This window comes from Silurus aristotelis (assembly GCF_946808225.1).
Source record: "Silurus aristotelis genome assembly, chromosome: 20".
In the NCBI taxonomy this organism is placed as follows: Eukaryota; Metazoa; Chordata; class Actinopteri; order Siluriformes; family Siluridae; genus Silurus; species Silurus aristotelis.
In genome coordinates this window covers 13,751,492-13,771,595 of record NC_139593.1, presented here as the reverse complement: position 1 = coordinate 13,771,595, position 20,104 = coordinate 13,751,492, and positions in this window count along the sequence as shown.

The following is a 20,104-nucleotide window of genomic DNA, read 5'->3' as shown; positions in this document are numbered from 1 at the left end:
CGCTACGTACGTTCCGTTTCGGACTCCTCGCACACTCCCCAGCTGCGCTTCTCTTCCGAAGCTCCCCTCGGATTATATTCATGGATTATCGCGAGTGCTGTGAGTGCTTTTGTGTTGGCTCTGCCTGTTGTTGAATAAAGTTTCTGTTTGCCGTTACTCCGGCTTCCATCTCCGTGCCTTGCCTAACAGAATAACGGACCCCTGAATAGGACAACAAGGACTGAAAAAGGGGTGCGCAAAAAGAAAGGAAAGAAAGAAAGAACATGATCGGATTACCACAGTGGTCCCGGCGCGATCCGAATTTCGGAGTCAGGATTCGTACCGCCGCGATGAAGCGACCACTAAGCTCCACCCCCGGGAAAACCCGGAAATCCGCTGCGGTTTCGTGCGGCTCATGCTCGGCAGCACCACGCCCTCATGTTGACGTTGTGGATTTCCCGGCGCACTTCTCCGGCGACAGAGCTAAATGGGGGAATTTTTAACGGAGCGTGAATCGGTACATGGAGTTGAATTCGTCCAGCTACCCAATGGAAAGGCGCTCCACATTTCTCTGCTGTCTGGAGAACCTCTCTCTCTTGCCAGTGAGTTGTGGATCGCGACTGGAGGCGAGTTCAGCTCATGCGCCAGGTTCATTCAGCTTCTAACCAGGGAACTCGGGATACTCACGGCGGATCTCTATCACCTCTCCACCGTTTCCGCGAGCACCCTTCCGCACCAGATTTTCCTTGAGAGCTCCGCTCCGCTCCGCCCCAGGACCTCCCGGAGATCTCCGCCCTGCTCCAGGCCCTTCAGGATGGCTCCGCTTCGCCTCAGGACCTTCTGGAGATCTCCGCCCTGCTCCAAGACCTCCAGAAAAGCCTGGCTCCATTCCAGGTCCTCCAGGAGAGCCCAGCGCCGTTCCAGGTCCTCCAGGAGAGCTCAGCTCCGTCCCAGGACCTCCGTGAGAGCTCGGATCCGTCCCAGGACCCCCGTGAGAGGTCGGCTCCGTCCCAGGACCTCCGTGAGAGCTCGGCTCCGTCCCAGGACCTCCGTGAGAGCTCCTCTCTGTCCCTGAGCGACCCCGTGAGCTCCTCTCTGTCCCTGAGCTCTGTCTCCAGGCGAGCTCCTCTCCGATCCTAGGCTTCCAGGAAAGCTCCTCTTTGCTCCCGGTCCCTGAGGAAGGCTCGGCTTCGCTCCCGGTCCCTGAGGAAGGCTCGGCTTCGCTCCCGGTCCCTGAGGAAGGCTCGGCTTGGCTCCCGGTCCCTGATGAGGGCTCGGCTTTGTTCCTGATTCCCGAGGAAGGCTCAACTCACCTCCGAGACTGCGAAAGGGAGGTCGTCCCGTTGCCCCCGGGTTCCACCGAAGGCAACTGCTCGCCCCATAATCTCCCGGAAGACGACGCCACCTCTCAGAGCTCCGCTTTACCCAAGGGATCCCCAGGGCTCTCAACTCGGCTCCTAGACTGCAAAAGGGACGCTGCCCCCGGCTTCATCTGAAGGCAACGGCTCGCCCCACAGTCTCCGAAAAGGTGACGGCTTGCCCCACGAGCGCTCAGGAGACGAAGTCACGTCACAGAGCTCCTCCCACGGCAAAGTCTCGCTCCCGAGCTCCTTCCAACGGCGACTTCTTGCTCCCGAGCTCCTCCCACGGCGACGTCTCGCTTCTGAGCACCTTTCACGGCGACATCCTGCCTCCAAGCTCCCTGGTCGATGACAGGTTGCTCCTGAGCTCCCTGGAGGGTGACATCGCACGTGGGACGTCACGCCTTACCAGGTCTCCAGGGTGAACGCCTCTCAGCTCCAAACCACCGCAAAGGAAGTCGCTCAGCTGCCAGTCTCCACCGAGGGCGTCAGCCTGCTCCAGTGCTCCGTGGAAGACGTTTCTCCGCCTCCTGTCTTCGCTGAGGACGTCGCTCTGCTCCAGGTCTCCAGGGGGGTCGTCTCTCTGCCTCCTGTCTCTGCCGAGGTCGTCGCGCCGCACCAGGTCTACGCTGAGGACATCGCTCTGCTCCAGGTCCCCGCCGTGGGCGTCAACCAGTTCGGGGTCTCCGCGGTGGCCATCTTCGAGCTCCAGGCCTCTGCCGAGGACTCCGCCCAGCCTCGGGTCGTCGCCAGGGCCGTCTCTCAGTTCCAGGCCTCCGTGGTGGGCGTCTCTCCACTTCCGGTCTCCGATGGGCGCATCGCCCCACCTCAGGGCCTTACTGGGGGCATCATTCCACTCCTGGTCTCCATAAAGGCCGTCTCTCTGCCTCCGGTCGGCGCTGAGGACTTCGCCCTGCTCCTTGTCTCCAAGTTGGGCTGTGCTCCGTTCCGGGACCCCGCTGTGGTCGTTGTCCCATTACGGCTCTCCGCAGGGGTGGTCTCTTCACCTCTGGCCCTTCCTGGCTGTTCCTGGCTCCGCAGCGGTTCCGGCTGGGTCCCCTTCGACCCTGGGAGATTGGTGGGGCCCTCCTCCGAGTGCCCTGGCCCACCGGGTGTGCTGTGGGTTCGGGGGATCCCCTGCCACGCCCCTTCGGCGGCTGTCAAACCTCGGGTTTCCCCCAAGCACCTTGCTCCTTTTTCCGTGTGTGCCCCGCCCGCACGGATCTGCTCGCAATCGGGCTTCATGGGGAACAGCTGGGGCTTGTTTCACTCGCTCATTCCCAGCTCCTATAAAGACCCCACATTCACCCACACTCCCTGTCCGTTATTGTATGTTCATGCGTGTTCGTGTTGGTTCATGCCGGTGTGCTCGTACGTCCAGTTCTCCCGCTACGTACGTTCCTTTTCGGACTCCTCGCACACACCCCAGCTGCGCTTCTATTCCGAAGCTCCCCTCGGACTATCGCGAGTGCTGTGAGTGCGTTTGTGTTGGCTCTGCCTGTTGCTGAATAAAGTTTCTGTTTGCCGTTACTCCAGCTTCCACCTCCGTGCCTCGCCTAACAATAATTAATTTATAAGTGTGAGACAGCCACACATGGATATGTGAAATTCACTTGTGACAGTGCTAATAAAATTTTTCACACAGTCTCGTGGTTGCTCTTTACCCCTGAACTGCTGCAGTCTCAGAAATAACCGTCGGTCTAGTCCTCTAGATCTTTAAAACAACAACATACATAGATTTCATTATCAACTTTATTTAAAAATATAATAAGATGTTCAGGTAAAAGAAAAAAGTGAATTTGTGAGTGCAAACTGAGTGTTGTCTGCATCTTAGGAAAAAACCCTCATCCGTGTAGATCTGTTATCCTATTCACTGGCTTCATGTTGTTAATTAAATATAGAGAAAAACATTTAGAATGAAAAAAAGGGAACAGTTTGGAAGAAATGATAAAATGCTGGTTATGGACAGAGTAGCAAGGGAGGTTTTACTGGCGTGAGTCCTCCCTAACAATCTGTAACTTTCCAATTTGATTAGTATCAATTCTTGAAAATGTTGCAACATTTTTTTTTCTAAACATACATTTAAAGTGTCCATCAAATAACATGTGCTTCTTAAATTTTACTATTAGCATATCCCAGCTAAGATCCACTGCTCTTTATTGTTTATGATTTATGCCTCATTGTATATGTTCAGTGTCCCAAACCCCTGTTAAAGACCATGAATCTAAATGGCTAGTCATAAATACACATGAACGCCTTCCCGAAATTGGTCCTCGATGGTCCCTTTGTGGCAGAGGTGGCAAAAGTACACACATCCTTTACTTAAGTAGAAGTACAGATACTCATGTTTTAAAATACTCAGGAAAAAGTTCAAGTACTGAATAAACTTTTCTACTTAAGTGAAAGTAAAGAAGTTTTGGCTCTGACATGTACTTAAGTAAAAAGTACTTATTTCTTTGACCTGTTTTAGCTGTTAACTGGACCTCACATCATGATAGATAGATAGATAGATAGATAGATAGATAGATAGATAGATAGATAGATAGATAGATAGATAGATAGATAGATAGATAGATAGATAGATAGATAGATAGATAGATAGATAGATAGAGGAAAATAAGTATTTGAACACCCTGCTATTTTGCAAGTTCTCCCACTTAGAAATCATGGATGGGGTCTGAAATTATCATCGTAGGTGCATGTCCACTGTGAGAGACATGATCTAAAAAAAAAAAAAATCCAGAAATCACAATATATGATTTTTTTACTATTTATTTGTATGATACAGCTGCAAATAAGTATTTGAACACCTGAGAAAGTCAATGTTAATATTTGGTACAGTAGCCTTTGTTTAGAATTACAGAGGTCAAACGTTTCCTGAAGTTTTTCACCAGGTTTGCACACACTGCAGGAGGGATTTTGGCCCACTCCTCCACACAGATCTTCTCTAGATCAGTCAGGTTTCTCGCCTGTCGCTAAGAAACACGGAGTTTGAGCTCCCTCCAAAGATTCTCTATTGGGTTTAGGCCTGGAGACTGGCTAGGCCACGCCAGAACCTTGATATGCTGCTTACAGAGCCACTCCTTGGTTATCCTGGCTGTGTGCTTCGGGTCATTGTCATGTTTGAAGACCCAGCCTCGACCCATATTCAGTGCTCTAACTGAGGGAAGGAGGTTGTTCCCCAAAATCTCGCAATACATGGCCCCGGTCATCCTCTCCTTAATACAGTGCAGTCGCCCTGTCACATGTGCAGAAAAACACCCCAAAAGCATTACGCTACCACCCCCATGCTTCACAGTAGGGATGGTGTTCTTGGGATAGTACTCATCATTCTTCTTCCTCCAAACACGTTTAGTGGAATTATGACCCAAAAGTTCCTTATTTGGTCTCATCTGACCACATGACTTTCTCTAATGACTCCTCTGGATCATCCAAATGGTCAATGGCAAACTTAAGACGTGCCTGGACATGTGCTGTTTTAATCAGGGGAACCTTCCGTGCCATGCATGATTTCAAACCATGAGGTCTATGTGTATTACCAACAGTAACCTTGAAAACGGTGGTCCCAGCTCTTTTCAGGTCATTGACCAGCTCCTCCCGTGTAGTTCTGGGCTGATTTCTCACCTTCCTTAGGATCATTGAGACCCCATGTGGTGAAATCTTGCATGGAGCCCCAGTCCGAGGGAGATTTACAGTCATGTTTAGCTTTTTCCATTTTCTAATGATCGCTCCAACAGTGGACCTTTTTTCACCAAGCTGCTTGGCAATTTCCCCGTAGCCCTTTCCAGCCTTGTGGAGGTGTACAATTTTGTCTCTAGTGTCTTTGGACAGCTCTTTGGTCTTGGCCATGTTAGTAGTCGGATTCTTACTGATTGTTTGGGGTGGACAGGTGTCTTTATGCAGCTAACGACCACAAACAAGTGCATCTAATTTAGGATAATAAATGTAGTGAAGGTGGACATTTTAAAAGCAGACTAACAGGTCTTTGAGAGTCAGAATTCTAGCTGATAGACAGGTGTTTAAATACTTATTTGCAGCTGTATCATACAAATAAATAGTTAAAAAATCATATATTGTGATTTCTGGATATTTTTTTTTTAAGATCATGTCTCTCACAGTGGACATGCACCTACGATGACAATTTCAGACCCCTCCATGATTTCTAAGTGGGAGAACTTGCAAAATAGCAGGGTGTTCAAATACTTATTTACCTCACTACAGACAGACAGACAGACAGAAAGATAGATAAATAGATAGATAGATAGATAGTTTGATTCCTGGTTGAGCTGGTTGCTGTGTTGGTAAATAAAACCTCTGGACCTTGTCCACTCTGAAAACATTTTAATTCTGTCCTTTCTGTGTTGAATTAATTTCTTGATTTCCTGGTCTTTAATAAAAGATAACTCCACCAAAAAAAGGGCACTTCTGTGGTAGCTCAGTGGGTTAAGGCTTGTGCCTGAACATGGTTCTTAATATAGTCCACGCTGGTGATAAGGTTTCAAAGCCAGTCCTACATGCCTTCTTTCTTACTGCGCTGACATGAAACAAAGTATGAACCCTCCAAAAAGCACACATGCTTTTCAGCAGCGGCCGCTCAGTGGTTTAAGGCTTGTGCCTCATCTAAACATGCTTCCAGTCTAATCTCTTCCATGGTTCAGTGGGTTAAGGCTGGTGGCTCGCAGATGGTGCGGAGCAGGGTTTGAATCCTGCTTTCTGCCTGCTAGTTGCAATGTAGGTTATGTTCCTGCTTCCTAAATCTTTCTTTAGCTTTATATTCTTGTGTTGATGGTTCAAAGGTAGATAGACCTGCTCTAAACAACCATCCTGGCCTGTCTTCCCTGATGGTTCAGTGGGTTGAATCAGGTTTTTTGCCTGGCAGTCACGATCAGGATTCCCTTCCTAAATCTTTCTTTAGCGATATATTTTTTGTTTTTAATGGGTTAAAAAGAAAGATAGACTTGCTCTAAATAAGCTTCCTAGCCTGTCCTCACCAACGGTTCAATGGGTTAAGGTTGGTATCTTGCTGTTGGTGGGGATCATGGTTTGAATCCTGCTTTCTTCCTGTTATTTACAATGTGGGTTCAACTTGTGCTACTTATATCTGTATTCGCTGCCTACATCTTTCTTTCCCGTTTAATTCTTGTGTTGATGGTTTGAAAAGAATGATAGACCTGCTCTAATCAAGCTTCTCATCATGTTTTTTTCTGATGGCTTAGTGATTTTAGGCTGGTACTTTGCTAATGTTGGTGGTCAGGGTTCAAACCTGGCTTTCTGTCTGCTAGTCATGAGGTAGGTTAAATTCCTGATTCCTACATCTTCATATTCTTGTTTTGATGGGTTAAAAAGAAAGACAGAAATGCTCTAAACAAGCTTCCCAGCTTGTCCTTCCTGATGGTTCAGTGGGTTAATGCTGGTGCCTTGCTAATGGTGTGAAGCCGGGTTCGAATCCTGCTTTGTACCTGCTAGTCACCTTATGGGTTTGCTTCCTATGTCTGTCTTTAGCATTATATTCTTGTGTTGATGGTTTGAAAGAAAAGATAGACCTGCTCTAAACAATCGTCGAAGCCGGTCCTTCCCGATGGTTCAGTGGGTTAAGACTGGTATTTCGCTGTTGGTGGGGTTCAGGGTTCGAATCCTGCTTTCTGTGTTTCTGTCTGGTCTGAATTTCTTGAATTTCTAAAACAAACGATAAACCCCCCAAAAAAAGAAGGTGCATTGTGGGACTTGATGGCTTTGTGATAAAAGCCTTGTCTCTGAGCTCAGAGGTTGCTGGTTTGAATCTGGCTTGAATCAGCCCCCACTGGGTAAGCTGTGTGGAAAGTAGTGTCTGGTGAGCAATAAGGTAGTTGACTGTAAACAAAGGCTGTAAATACTAGCTGCTTCACACCCTCAGAAAAAGTAAGGGTGATAGGTTTTTGGCAGAATTTTTCCCTATATATGCAAAATGAAGTCGATACTTTTTTGCTTCATAAACCCTGTTTTCAGCTACTCAGACGCCGGGAGGGCAGATGCCCGGAAATTGCACCCCTGCTTCAGGATACACCCTCCGAAACCACATCCAACCTTCCACACAGCCATTTCTGACAACTTCCTTACTACGGACACCAGAACCTTCCACACTCTTTACTTTAAACCCTGGCCGGGATTTGAACCGGCAACCTCTCAACCCAGAGGTAAAGCTTACAGGATTTCCTGCATGAACCTGATTTTTAGGACCTTTTTTGGTTCTTTTTAAAAACTTTTTAAACAATTTAAAGGAATGCTAAGGGATGGGAATCAAACCATTACACCAACACAGGAGAGGCAATCAAGCCTTTGCTTATTGGACTCTTGGCTTTTCTATAGTTAGGAGCCCATTGTTTTCTCTTAGATCATGATGGTAGAGGGTCTAAACTTCTCCTTCCTGTACATTCTCTCAGTAACTCGAAGTCTATGAGAAGTGACTCAGGTACAAGAACTACATCTCCAACACCTGCACCACTGATATACCATGATTTACCAGCAACCAATTTTAATGATCTTTTATTGATCTGTTTTTAAAAACTTCTTATAATGTTCAATATGAAACTAGAGGTAAGAATCGAACCAGGGAAGTCTTTCATCATAGATCACTAATGGCATTACTTCAAAATTCAAAACTTTGTTAGACATGTAAATAAGCAGGAAAGACAGAGACAAAGACAAAGAGACACAGACACAGCTTTAGAAAGAGTGAGAAACAAATAGAGAGACAGCAAGAGAGAGACATATACAGTGAGACAGAGACTTTTACTAAAAGAGACAATAGATAGAGAAAATAGAGAGACAATGATAGCGAGATATAGCCACTTCCTGTTGGAAGTGTTTATCCCGAGCGACTCTTAATGATCTCATTTACTAAATGAGCAGTAGTGAGTTAAATGCTTGCTCAGGTGCCCAAAACTGGCAGCTTGGAGGTGTTAAACATGTATCATATTTACAGCATGTGATATATATGTAAGCATATGTACAGTGATTAAATATAAAAGCTATATCAGTGCAGAGACGTGTGGACATCATTAAGAGCCTTTGCTATGTTTCCACACGGACAGTTAATGAGGTGATACCGGAGAAAATGCTCAAAGTCAAGTCAGAAAGCTTTTATATATATACAATTATAGACATTTTACAGATTTAAATGATGTATTGTGTTTATCTGTACGATCAATAAAGACAGTAATTTAAGTTTGTGTCGCCATTATGAGGGAAAAACCCACAAAGCGCCACCCAGAGGGTAAATTGTGTAAAACATGGCGGGATTTGGTGTTTGATTTGAGACTCAGAAATAAAACAAAAGTTTACTGATTATTTTCATCTGGAGTTAATTTATTTATTTTATATCTAAGTAAAGTGCCGTTTAAAATAATTTTAATTTTGACAGCCAAATATATATATATATATATATATATATATATATATATATATATATATATATATATATATATATATATATATATATATATATATATATATATATATATTAATACAAAACTAATTAAAAATGTTGTTACCTAATGAATGTGTCCAGGCTGAAGATCCACATATAGAACACAAGCAGAGAAAAGATGATGATGATCAGGAATGTGTCTGTTCTCAGTCATGTTTACATCACTGACTCCCTCTGTCTCATCCACGTTAACATAAGTGGCTGTGGATTTGTTTGGCTGCTCTGAATGCGGAATCTGCTTTTTTCAGCAGCACATGCACTTTTGCTGTCATTCAAGGCTTTAATTATGTCTCATTATTGCTATTTCCTGGTTAGATATTAACGGAACATTTACAGCTCAGATTCAGGTTTTTCTTTTCAATGCCTGTAGTAACAAAGAACACAGAGCAAAACTTTTTTATTCTCTTGACCGGTTGAGGTCTGCAGCTCCAAAAGCCTGTGCTCCAAAAGCGCTTTAGTAGTTATAGTGATCAAAAGCATCAGCGTATATGATGTATTGAACCAATATTTGCAAAACATTTATTAGAATCATGTGAAACTCCAGCTATTGTATGTGAGAGTTATGCAATGGTATTCATAGATATCCTGCATCAACACCCAACAACATTTAAATATAAACTTGGGAAATGTTTCTTTCGCACATAGCCTACAGTGAGAACAGAATGTTAGACAGGAAGCAGTTTATAGGATTTAAGATGCACAATAGTGTTGCTTGGTTGAGATTTTGTTAGTCTTTTAGTTTCTGTTAGGGTCTTATAATGTAGATAATATACACACAAAAAGTTTAGTCAGGCCGGCAGTGCAAAAATATGGCAAAAGGTTTGGGGTCACTTGACCATCACAGCAACATGAGTCTCTTTCTCAAACTGTTACCACAAAGGAGGCAGAGTATTGTTTATGGGTGTGGTAGAATTATATTTACTTTTAATTTGAACTTGGAGACCCCAACAGTTCTAGCATGACAATGCCCTTGTCCACAAAGTAAGCTCTATTTATATATGGTTGACGGATTGACATGGAGTGATCTGCTATAGAGCTCTGAATCTCAACCCTACTGAAAACCTTTGGGATTAATTAAAATGCTAACTGAAACCCAGGATTTTTTTATACCCTTTATCAGTACCTGACATTACTTATACCCTTATAACAGCAAATGAGGACTAAAATGTGGAATATGTTTAAAACAGCACATACAAATCTTATGATCAGGTCTCCACAAACTTCCATCCATATATTTTAAATGCACTTAATTATTGACAAATTAGTACACACTAATATAATGGCTAAGCACATAGGTGTTCAGATTAAAATGTCATGAGTAAAACTGCCATACTCCGACTACTGGTCTCCTGCGCATAGCTCTTAACTCTGAACTTGTCAATTAAGACAACTGTAAGTTGGATGTAGTAGAGAGCTTGCCAAAATGCCATGAATGTGAATGCATTTGACAATTAAGTAAATTGCAAGTTGGATGGATAACAGAGCCTGCTAAAATTCCATAAATGTAAATGCACTTAAGCACCGTGCAATTTTGCTTGTTAATGAGTCAGAAGTTATAGTTCCACATTCAGGTATAAATAGTTTTTTGAATAATGCTCCATGCCACTGATGCAAAGATTAGATTCTACCGGCACATCACTGAATTTCTATGTAGTGTGTTCTTATTGAGGTAGAGTGCCTTCGGTATTGCACTCAGGCTGCCACTGTGTTACAGGATAAAGGATGGAACAAAAGTATCTTCTAAAATCTCATTCTTGCGACCATTCATGCAGAACTGCTCTCTAAGCTCTGAATTGCACTTAATGGTTTTCTCTCAGGTTGTTAAATTTCCAAGTCTAAATGATCAGACTCCATTATATTTTTTCCACGAACACTCTTTAGTTCACTACGGTGTAGTACTTTAGAAGCTTTGAAAATTAACTCATTAATCTAGCATGAGTCACATTTGTCACTGATAAAGATTAATTCATCTATGTTTATTGCTCCGGCTAAAAGCTTGTACAATGATCATTCTTTGAAATGTTACAAGTAGCCATGCAGTAGTAATAACTTATGACAAAAATGTCATTTATAGGCCTTGTGATACTAACTCCTTATAGTTTGTGATTTTTCTTTTCAATGCTGCATGTTCATGCAAAACAATGTATTTACAGGTTGTTCCATTTAGAGGCTCAGGTGTTTGGGTAAGATAAGTTGGGAAGACAGAGGAGAAGTGAATGGAAGACTTCATTATAATTTAAATAACAAGTGAAGCAGGTTTAAAAAGATTTGCAGCTTTAAATGCATAAAAATACCTTTATCTAATTATTATACATTACTATTGGAAAATCTTTACAGAATACATACAAAATGCTTATAATCCAGCCATTAGGGTTGCACAAGCCAGTGCACTCTTAGTGTTAGTCCCAAGCCCGGATAAAAGAGGAGGGTTGTGTCAAGAAGGGCATTCAGCGTAAAACATGTGCCAAATCAAATATGCGTATCAGGAATTAGAATTTCATACCGGATCGGTCGAGGCCAGGGTTACCAACGGCCGCCACAGGTATCGTTAGCCAACAGTGTACCGGTGGAAATTGGGCTACTGTTGGCCGAAGGAGGTGAAAAAGAGGAGGAAGACCGCTACAGAGACAGCTGAAAATAGTAGAAGTGTAGAAAAGTGAAGGTTTGGGTTGGTACAGTAAATGTTGGTACTCTGACTGGTAAAGGGAAAGAGGTAGCTGATATGATGGAGAAGAGAAAGGTAGATATAGTGCCTTGCGAAAGTATTCGGCCCCCTTGAACTTTGCGACCTTTTGCCACATTTCAGGCTTCAAACATAAAGATATAAAACTGTAATTTTTTGTGAAGAATCAACAACAAGTGGGACACAATCATGAAGTGGAACGAAATTTATTGGATATTTCAAACTTTTTTAACAAATACAACCCATCTCCTGATGGAAATGTGTTGACTAGTGGGAGAAATTTGTTGAGAAGATGGAGGGAATATTTTGAGCAGCTGATGAATATGGAACATGAGAGAGAGAGAATGATGGATGATGTGGAGATTGTGAAGCAGGAAGTGGATAGGATTAGTAAGGAGGAAGTGAGAGCAGCGATTAAGAGGATGAAGAGTGGAAAGTCTGTAGGACCCGATGACATACCGGTAGAAGCGTGGACATGTTTAGGAAAGATGGCAGTGGAGTTTTTAACAAGATTGTTTAACAGGATTTTGGAAGGTGAGAGGATGCCTGAGGAATGGAGAAGGAGTGTGCTGGTACCGATCTTTAAAAATAAGGGAGATGTGCAGACCTGCAGTAACTACAGGGGAATAAAGTGGATCAGTCACACCATGAAGTTATAGGAAAGAGTAGTGGAAGCCAGGCTGAGAGAAAAGGTGACCATCTGTGAGCAGCAGTATGTTTTCATGCCGAGGAAGAGCACCACAGACGCATTATTTGCTTTGAGAATGTTGATGGAGAAGAATTGAGAAGGTAAGAAGGAGTTGCATTGTGTGTTTGTGGATTTAGAGAAAGCGTCCGACAGGGTGCAGAGAGAGGAGTTGTGGTATTGTATTAGGAAGTGTGTCAGGTAGAGAAGTATGTGAGGGTGGTGCAGGACATGTATGAAGACAGTGTGACAGCAGTGAAGTGTGCAGTAGGAACGACAGACTGATTTAAAGTGGAGGTTGGATTGCATCAAGGATCGGCTCTAAACCCTTTCCTGTTTGCAGTGGTGATGGACAGGTTGATGGACGAGGTCAGACAGGAGTCTCCGTTGACCATGTTGTTTGTGGATGATATTGTTATTTGTGTTGAGAGGACATTTGGAGACAAGATGAGGGTGGCGCAATGCATTGGGACATGTGCAGAGGAGGGACATGGGGTATATTGGTAGGAGAATGTAGAGAATGGAGCCACCAGGAAGGAGGAAAAGAGGAAGACAAAGGAGCAGGTTTATGGATGTGGTGAGAGAAGACATGCAGGTAGTTGGTTTGAAAGAGGCAAATGTAGAGGACAGAGGGGTATGGAGACAAAAGCTGAAAAAAGAAGAAGAAGATGCACTTTTAGATGTCATACAGATTGATGTGTGCCTTTAAGTGGGCAACATCTCAAAGATGATCCAGAGCAATAGGAATACTCTAACTAGAAAATAGGAATAGAAAGGAGAAGTGTCATAACAGAGGGTGTGAATAATGTACTCCTAATGTACTAATACTGCAGTACAACAGTGGAGTAAAATGGTATAATTTGTAGTTATGTAATATATGATGTAATATATATTGCCTACATGACTACAATGATTTGTAAATCTATGAATTAACTTTAGCTTCATGATTTAAGTTATGCTTGTAAAAAACTTACAAGTTTTGAAATTGAATCTGTTTCTGAAAAAATCATAATGTCTATGTCTAAGAGATGGGATAGTGGTTATTCAGGAATGTCTCAGGAATGAATATACAAAGAGGATGAATAAAAAATTCATTATTCAAATTCTTTGTTTCTTTTGTTTCTTTTTTTTTTTTTTTTTCATATTTTTTGTTTGTCGAAAGGCGCTTCTGACCTGAGTAGGAGTAGTGTGATTTGAACATTCAAGTGCTTGGATGCTGATTTTTTTTCTGTTCTTGTTCTTCCTGAATGACTCAAGTGTCCAAAATAGAAAGAAATTATACAACCCAAGCTACAATCCTTTTAGAAAATATATAACGATGCGCATATCCTTATCATCAGACAATATTAACTTTCGAAATAAAAGTAATTCTGTCTGTCTTCTCCTTCTTGTTACCTCTCCAAATGAAAAAAGATCAAAATTTGTTTTGCTCCCCTGTGCCACCTGTAATTATTATCTGTCTCTTTTTATCTTCTTTATTTGATCGGAGACTTCACAAATCCTTTTGCTTTCCTTTGCAATTACAGATGCATGTGCATCGTCTGCACATCTGTACGTCTGAAGGAAAAACTCAAAGCTATTAAGCATATGGCCTAATTTTAGCTTTGGGCTTCATTATATTTGCTTCAGGAAATGTATTCATTGTTTCAAAACTCAATTTATTACTAGACGTCACTCCAGTCTCACCAATTTTAATTTTAACAGTCTATCAGACTAAAAATGCCTTAGCTCTAAGGTATATGTTACTCCCTTGAGAAAGCAATTATTGGGGTCTGCCTCTTTCCTTCTTTTTTCCTTTGTTTCATTACTTCTTGCTTCTCCCTGTAGTACATGGGAACATTCTTACACCTGTCTCTCAAAAGTCTGTCACTGAAAACCATTAATTAATTACTGTGTGTCAGAATAAGTGGGTGATTGTCCATACCAATGTGTGTCAAGACAGGTAAAGGCGAATCCTCAGATACTTACTTTTAAAAAGATTATAATAAAAGAAAGAAAGATGTGTTCAAATCTAGTTACAGTTTCTCAATCTGAAAGTGTCAGGCTGCAGACGCGGAAGCCGATATAGTCCGATCATTGTCCTTTTATTTCAACAACCGTACAACACAAAAACACTCATAAGCCGTTGAAAACAACAAACAAAGACATCCGCTCGATACGCGTTGTCCGCTATGAGTTCGAATGTCCCAAGCATAATCCATAAAGCCTTCGGCAATGAGTAATCCAAGTCGGAAGTGGAATTCGCATATACAGCCGGCGGTCGAGCAGCCACGCGATTGTCCAGCTTGACAATATAACGACCGACAGCCTGTGACTCAAGAACGTGAGTTTATGTAGTCTGATCTTTCATGAGCCACAGCTGTCGGTAATCTTGGGAAGCAGCGTGACTGCTATCGAGGGGGGCGTGGCAGGGTGGATCTCTGACAGCTACAGACGGGGGCGTGGCAGGGTGAATCCCTGACAGCTACAGAGGGGGGCGTGGCAGGGTGAATCCCTGACAGTACCCCCCCCTCCAGGGGCGACACCTGACGCCCCAAAACCCACCTATGCCAGGCGGGCCAGGGCACTCCGAGGAAGGCCTCCTTAGACGCCTGGGAGCAACGGAGGCCTGGTGAGCATCCTCTGCGGAGAGCCGGCATGGGACAACACCTTGCAGGAGGATCCGGAACGGAGCCACGCCCTCGGTGCTGACGGGAGGCTGAGTAAAGCCCCTGGCGGGGATTGAAGCCGGAGCGATCTCCATGGCGGGGAACCGGAACTGGACGCCAACCATGACAATGACCGGGGAGTGGAGGACGTCCCGGGCGGAGACCAGGAACGTCGTACCACCCTCAGAGGGACCTGGAGGACCGCCGTCGCCGTCAGAGGGACCTGGAGGACCGACGTCGCCGTCAGAGGGACCTGGAGGACCGACGTCGCCATGCGGGGATCCTGTGGGCGATCCGTCATCCTGAAGAGGACCTGGGGGCGAGACGTCGCCCTCTGTGGAGCTTGGATGCGATCCTTCGCCCTGCGTGGAGCTTGGATGCGATCCTTCGCCCTGCGTGGAGCCTGGATGCGATCCTTCGCCCTGCGTGGAGCCTGGATGCGATCCTTCGCCCTGAAGAGGACCCGGGGGCAAACCGTCGCCTTCTGCGGAGCCCGGGGGCGAGCCGTCGCCTTCTGCGGAGCCCGGGGGCGAGCCGTCGCCTTCTGCGGAGCCCGGGGGCGAGCCGTCGCCTTCTGCGGAGCCCGGGGGCGAGCCGTCGCCTTCTGCGGGCGCTGGAGACGAGCCGTCGCCTTCTGCGGGCGCTGGAGACGAGCCGTCGCCTTCTGCGGGCGCTGGAGACGAGCCGTCGCTGTCGGTGGAACCCGGGGTCAGCGGTTCAACTTCCCTTTCGCAGTCCTGGAGCCGGGGTGAGTGCACAGGGAAACCCCTGGGCGTAAAGGGCACTCCTTGGGACCCTTAGGAGCAGATCGGAGCCTACTGAGCAGCCTGGAAATGAGGTGAAGCCTGCCTGGAGATCCACGAGCGGAGAAGGGCTCGCCTGGAGGTCCACGACATCAGTGGAGCTCTCTTTGGGACACTGAAGCGGAGACGAGCTCGTGGGGTCGCTCGGAGGCGGAGACGAGCTTGTGGGGTCGCTCGGAGGCGGAGACGAGCTCTCTTGAGGAGCCAGGAGCTGGGCGGAGCGCTCTTGAGGGACCTGGAGCTGGGCGGAGCTCTCTGGAGGGACCTGGAGCTGGGCGGAGCTCTCTTGAGGGACCTGGAGCTGGGCGGAGCTTTCTGGAGGGACCTGGAGCTGGGCGGAGCTCTCTGGAGGGACCTGGAGCTGGGCGGAGCTCTCTGGAGGGACCTGAAGCTGGGCGGAGCTCTCTGGAGGGACCTGGAGCAGAACCGAGCTTTCCGTGGGCGAGATGTCGCCTTGGAAGGGGCTCTGGGATGTGGCGTCGTATGGAGAGGGACTCGGAGGAGTCACTTCGCCTTCTGTGACCGGAGGTGTCGGCGCGGCGCTCTCGTGACGACTCTGTGGCGGGAAAGCATGCTCCTGGAGACTCTGTGGCGGCGCGGCGCTCTCGTGAAGACTCTGTGGCGGCGCGGCGCTCTCGTGAAGACTCTGTGGCGGCGCGGCGCTCTCGTGAAGACTCTGTGGCGGCGCGGCGCTCTCGTGAAGACTCTGTGGCGGCGTGGCACGCCCACGGGAACCTCGGAACAGAGCGGCACGCCTGTAGAAGCTCTGTGACGGCATGGTGTGCTCGCCGACGCTCGGAGATGGTGTGGTGCGTCCACGAGAACCCCGGAACACAGCAGCACGCTGGTAGAGACCCTGAGATGAAGCAGCCCTCTCATCAAAACATTGGGGCTGAGCTGCAGGCTCATGGGAGATCCGGCACGGAGCCGCGTGCTCTTGAGAACCTTGGAATGGAGCACCTTCCTCCTCAAGGGGACTGTAGTGGAGATCCACCACCTCTATCCCCAACTTCCCCAGAAGCAGCCCGCTGAATTCGGCGAGTGAGCCGAATTTGCCCCCTTTGGCGCTCCATAGTGAGCTGGCTTTGGCAAGAACTTCTCCAGACAGGAGGGAAATACAGTGGGCAATCTTGGCTCGTTCGGAAGGAAACCGGGAAATGTTAACAGACACATACTCGCCGATGCCTTGCAGAAATCCGCCCAATTCGTCTTTTTTCCCCGAGTAACGAGCCGGTAATCCCCTCGCGCTCTCTGAGGGGCGTGGCGCAGCCGCGCTCTCATGATCCGGCTTCTGTGGATCTGAACCGCGAGAAGCGGCACTGAGCTTCCGGAGGAAATCCGAAGCCGGGTTCAGCTGCCGATCCGTTGCGGTCGGAATCGCGGAATGGCGAATCCGCGTTCGGTATAGGTCGGTCGTTATGTCAGGCTGCAGACGCGGAAGCCGATATAGTCCGATCATTGTCCTTTTATTTCAACAACCGTACAACACAAAAACACTCATAAGCCGTTGAAAACAACAAACAAAGACATCCACTCGATACGCGTTGTCCGCTATGAGTTCGAATGTCCCAAGCATAATCCATAAAGCCTTCGGCAATGAGTAATCCAAGTCGGAAGTGGAAATCGCATATACAGCCGGCGGTCGAGCAGCCACGCGATTGTCCAGCTTGACAATATAACGACCGACAGCCTGTGACTCAAGAACGTGAGTTTATGTAGTCTGATCTTTCATGAGCCACAGCTGTCGGTAATCTTGGGAAGCAGCGTGACTGCTATCGAGGGGGGCGTGGCAGGGTGGATCTCTGACAGCTACAGACGGGGGCGTGGCAGGGTGAATCCCTGACAGCTACAGAGGGGGGCGTGGCAGGGAGAATCCCTGACAGAAAGAAAGTGTTTCTCTGAGATTAGCATAAAACGTTCATAATATCTGGAAAGCATGCGTTCATTTATTGGATAAATCAAGTGTTGTATAAAATATTATTCCTGATTTCTAGTTTTATTTTTACATGTATCCTAAGTAAAGTGATTTTAGTGACATTTAATTGTAAGATGTTCCGTTTAAACTTGCAGTAAATGACAACTTGCTAATTACTGAGTATCATTAATAGTGATTCTATAGAAGAAGGGTTATATTACTGTACTGTGGCAATGTCTGTTGGCATAAATGAACAATGAAAATTTGTGGTTATTATATTTCTGGCTTTCAAGCTGATTATTTAATTTGGTCTTTATAATTCTGTTGTTTATGTTTTTTTTTTGTTTTTTTTTCAAATTTAGACTTTATTGGTCAAATACACAATCATACACAATATGGCATGCAGAGAAATTGATTTTATGGCTTTCAATGACATAAAAAATATAATCAGCTGAATTTTTATAAATTATAAATGAATTCCATGAATATCCATGGTAATTCCATTAAATAAATATATTAAGTTGCAGTATATTAAAGTTTAATATTTTCTTTGATCGTAAATGTGATCTATGTGAATTCCTTCTAATGTTTCACAGTGGAACCGGTACTGTAAGTGACAGTAACAAGAAGTAACTTAGATACAAAGACAATTGTCATAATGTTCTAAAATGATTCAGCCTGAAAAGTATTCTATTACTTTCTAATTTTTCCCTCCCCATCCCATTGCTACAGTCACAAAATTGTTTTATGTAGCTATTTCTTTAGATATAAAACACTGATGCTTAACACCTAAAATAAAGCATTACCTTCCAAACTAAAATAAAAACATGTATCTCTCCCCATACCACACTCCCTCTGATCCTCAAGCACTACTAGAATTGTCACACCGTCCTTAATCCATCAGTGTGCAGAGAAGTCATGCATCAAGTTTCTGCTCTGTTCTGACATCAAGATGGTAAAATGAACTTCCCCTTGATGTCTGAGCAGCCATGTAACTAGCAGTCTGATTGTATTCTTAGTCTGTGATTTAACGAACCACTATCAGGATGTAAGATGTCTGGATAAGGGTGTCTGTCAAATACTATAAATGACTGGGCATGGTTGTAGAATTGAATTAGATACTGGGGAACCTGCTATTTTGTGATCAACCTATTTTTTTTTTTTTTTTTTTTTTACAAACAAAAATTCTGAGTCTGGAAGTAATTTTTGGGTGCAAATTTACCTTCTGATTAGCAAATAGAGTTGTTTTCCTTTGGCTGATCAGTGGTCTGCATATTTGATTTGGAAAATGGTTTTCTACCTAACACAAACCTCTCATTTTGTCTAGGTTTAAGACTGGCAAACGCCAAAGTAGCAGTTTTGGTTCCCTGCCCAGGAACCAAACCCAGGCTGTGGCTAAGAGAGTGTTGGATTCTCAGCTAGTAGACCCCCAAGGAACAATTTAATAAGCAGTTAGAGTGTTGAAGTTAAAATGATAAAATTGTATTATATTAAACAGTATTAAATGAATGAACAAGTCAGTTTAAATGGGTACATTAAAATTTTCCCTTTTTAGCAACTTAGTCACAAAATATCTGGCAGGAATTTGAATAGCTTTTGAAAATAGTGTTAGAACCAACTGCCAATGACAAAGGCCACAATTTGCCATTCCTATTGTCAAACTATACACAGTAAACACCACAAATGCTTTTCTCTTTTTTTAATACCAGAAACTTCACATATCAACTGGCAGTTGAAGTGTAACTATTCACACCTGCAGTCTTAGGATAAAAAATCAATAGCAGGTCTGGACTGGTTCTTAAGCATTATGAAAAGACATCCGAAATGGCCCATGAGAAGTGTAGAGGCAACCAGTCTAGCTTCAAGCTATTAGCTTTAACTTTACAAATGTGGAGAAATAATTTCATGTCCCTGGGGGTGGTAATTGCATAGATGTTATATATATATATATATATATATATATATATATATATATATATATATATATATATATATATATATATATATATATATATATATATATATATATAATATATATAATGTTGATAAATATAATAATTAAAATATCATCACTCTATGCATACACATAGAAGATTATTTACACTGGACTGTAATTTGTTCTTTTATTTACAATTCACAAAAACCTTCAAAGCAAAAAGTTCATCCACTAGGCTAGTAAATGGGTTTGTCTTTTGTGTAGGAGAGATGAAGCAATTTAGCTTTTATTGATAAACAAGTCTGTTAATATAGTGAAGCCAATAGAGCTGTTCAGGATTCATGCAGCAATGCTAAAAGATTCTGCCCCTGCTTCATTATTTGAGGTGCTAGGGATAAAAACTGGTTGGTTTAAAGGAATAACAGATTTCATAATCAAACACAGATACATTTGCACACAAATTGTTTTTTTTTTTTAAGCAGTCACACAACTTATCCTAGTAGGTAGTTATAACAGTTAAAGTGAATTCCGTTTTTAAAAGAACTCTGGAAATAGGTTGCTTCAAACATCTTAGAGACCAAATCTGTTCCTGTCCCGAAGAAACCCCAGCCCGCCTGCCTTAACGACTA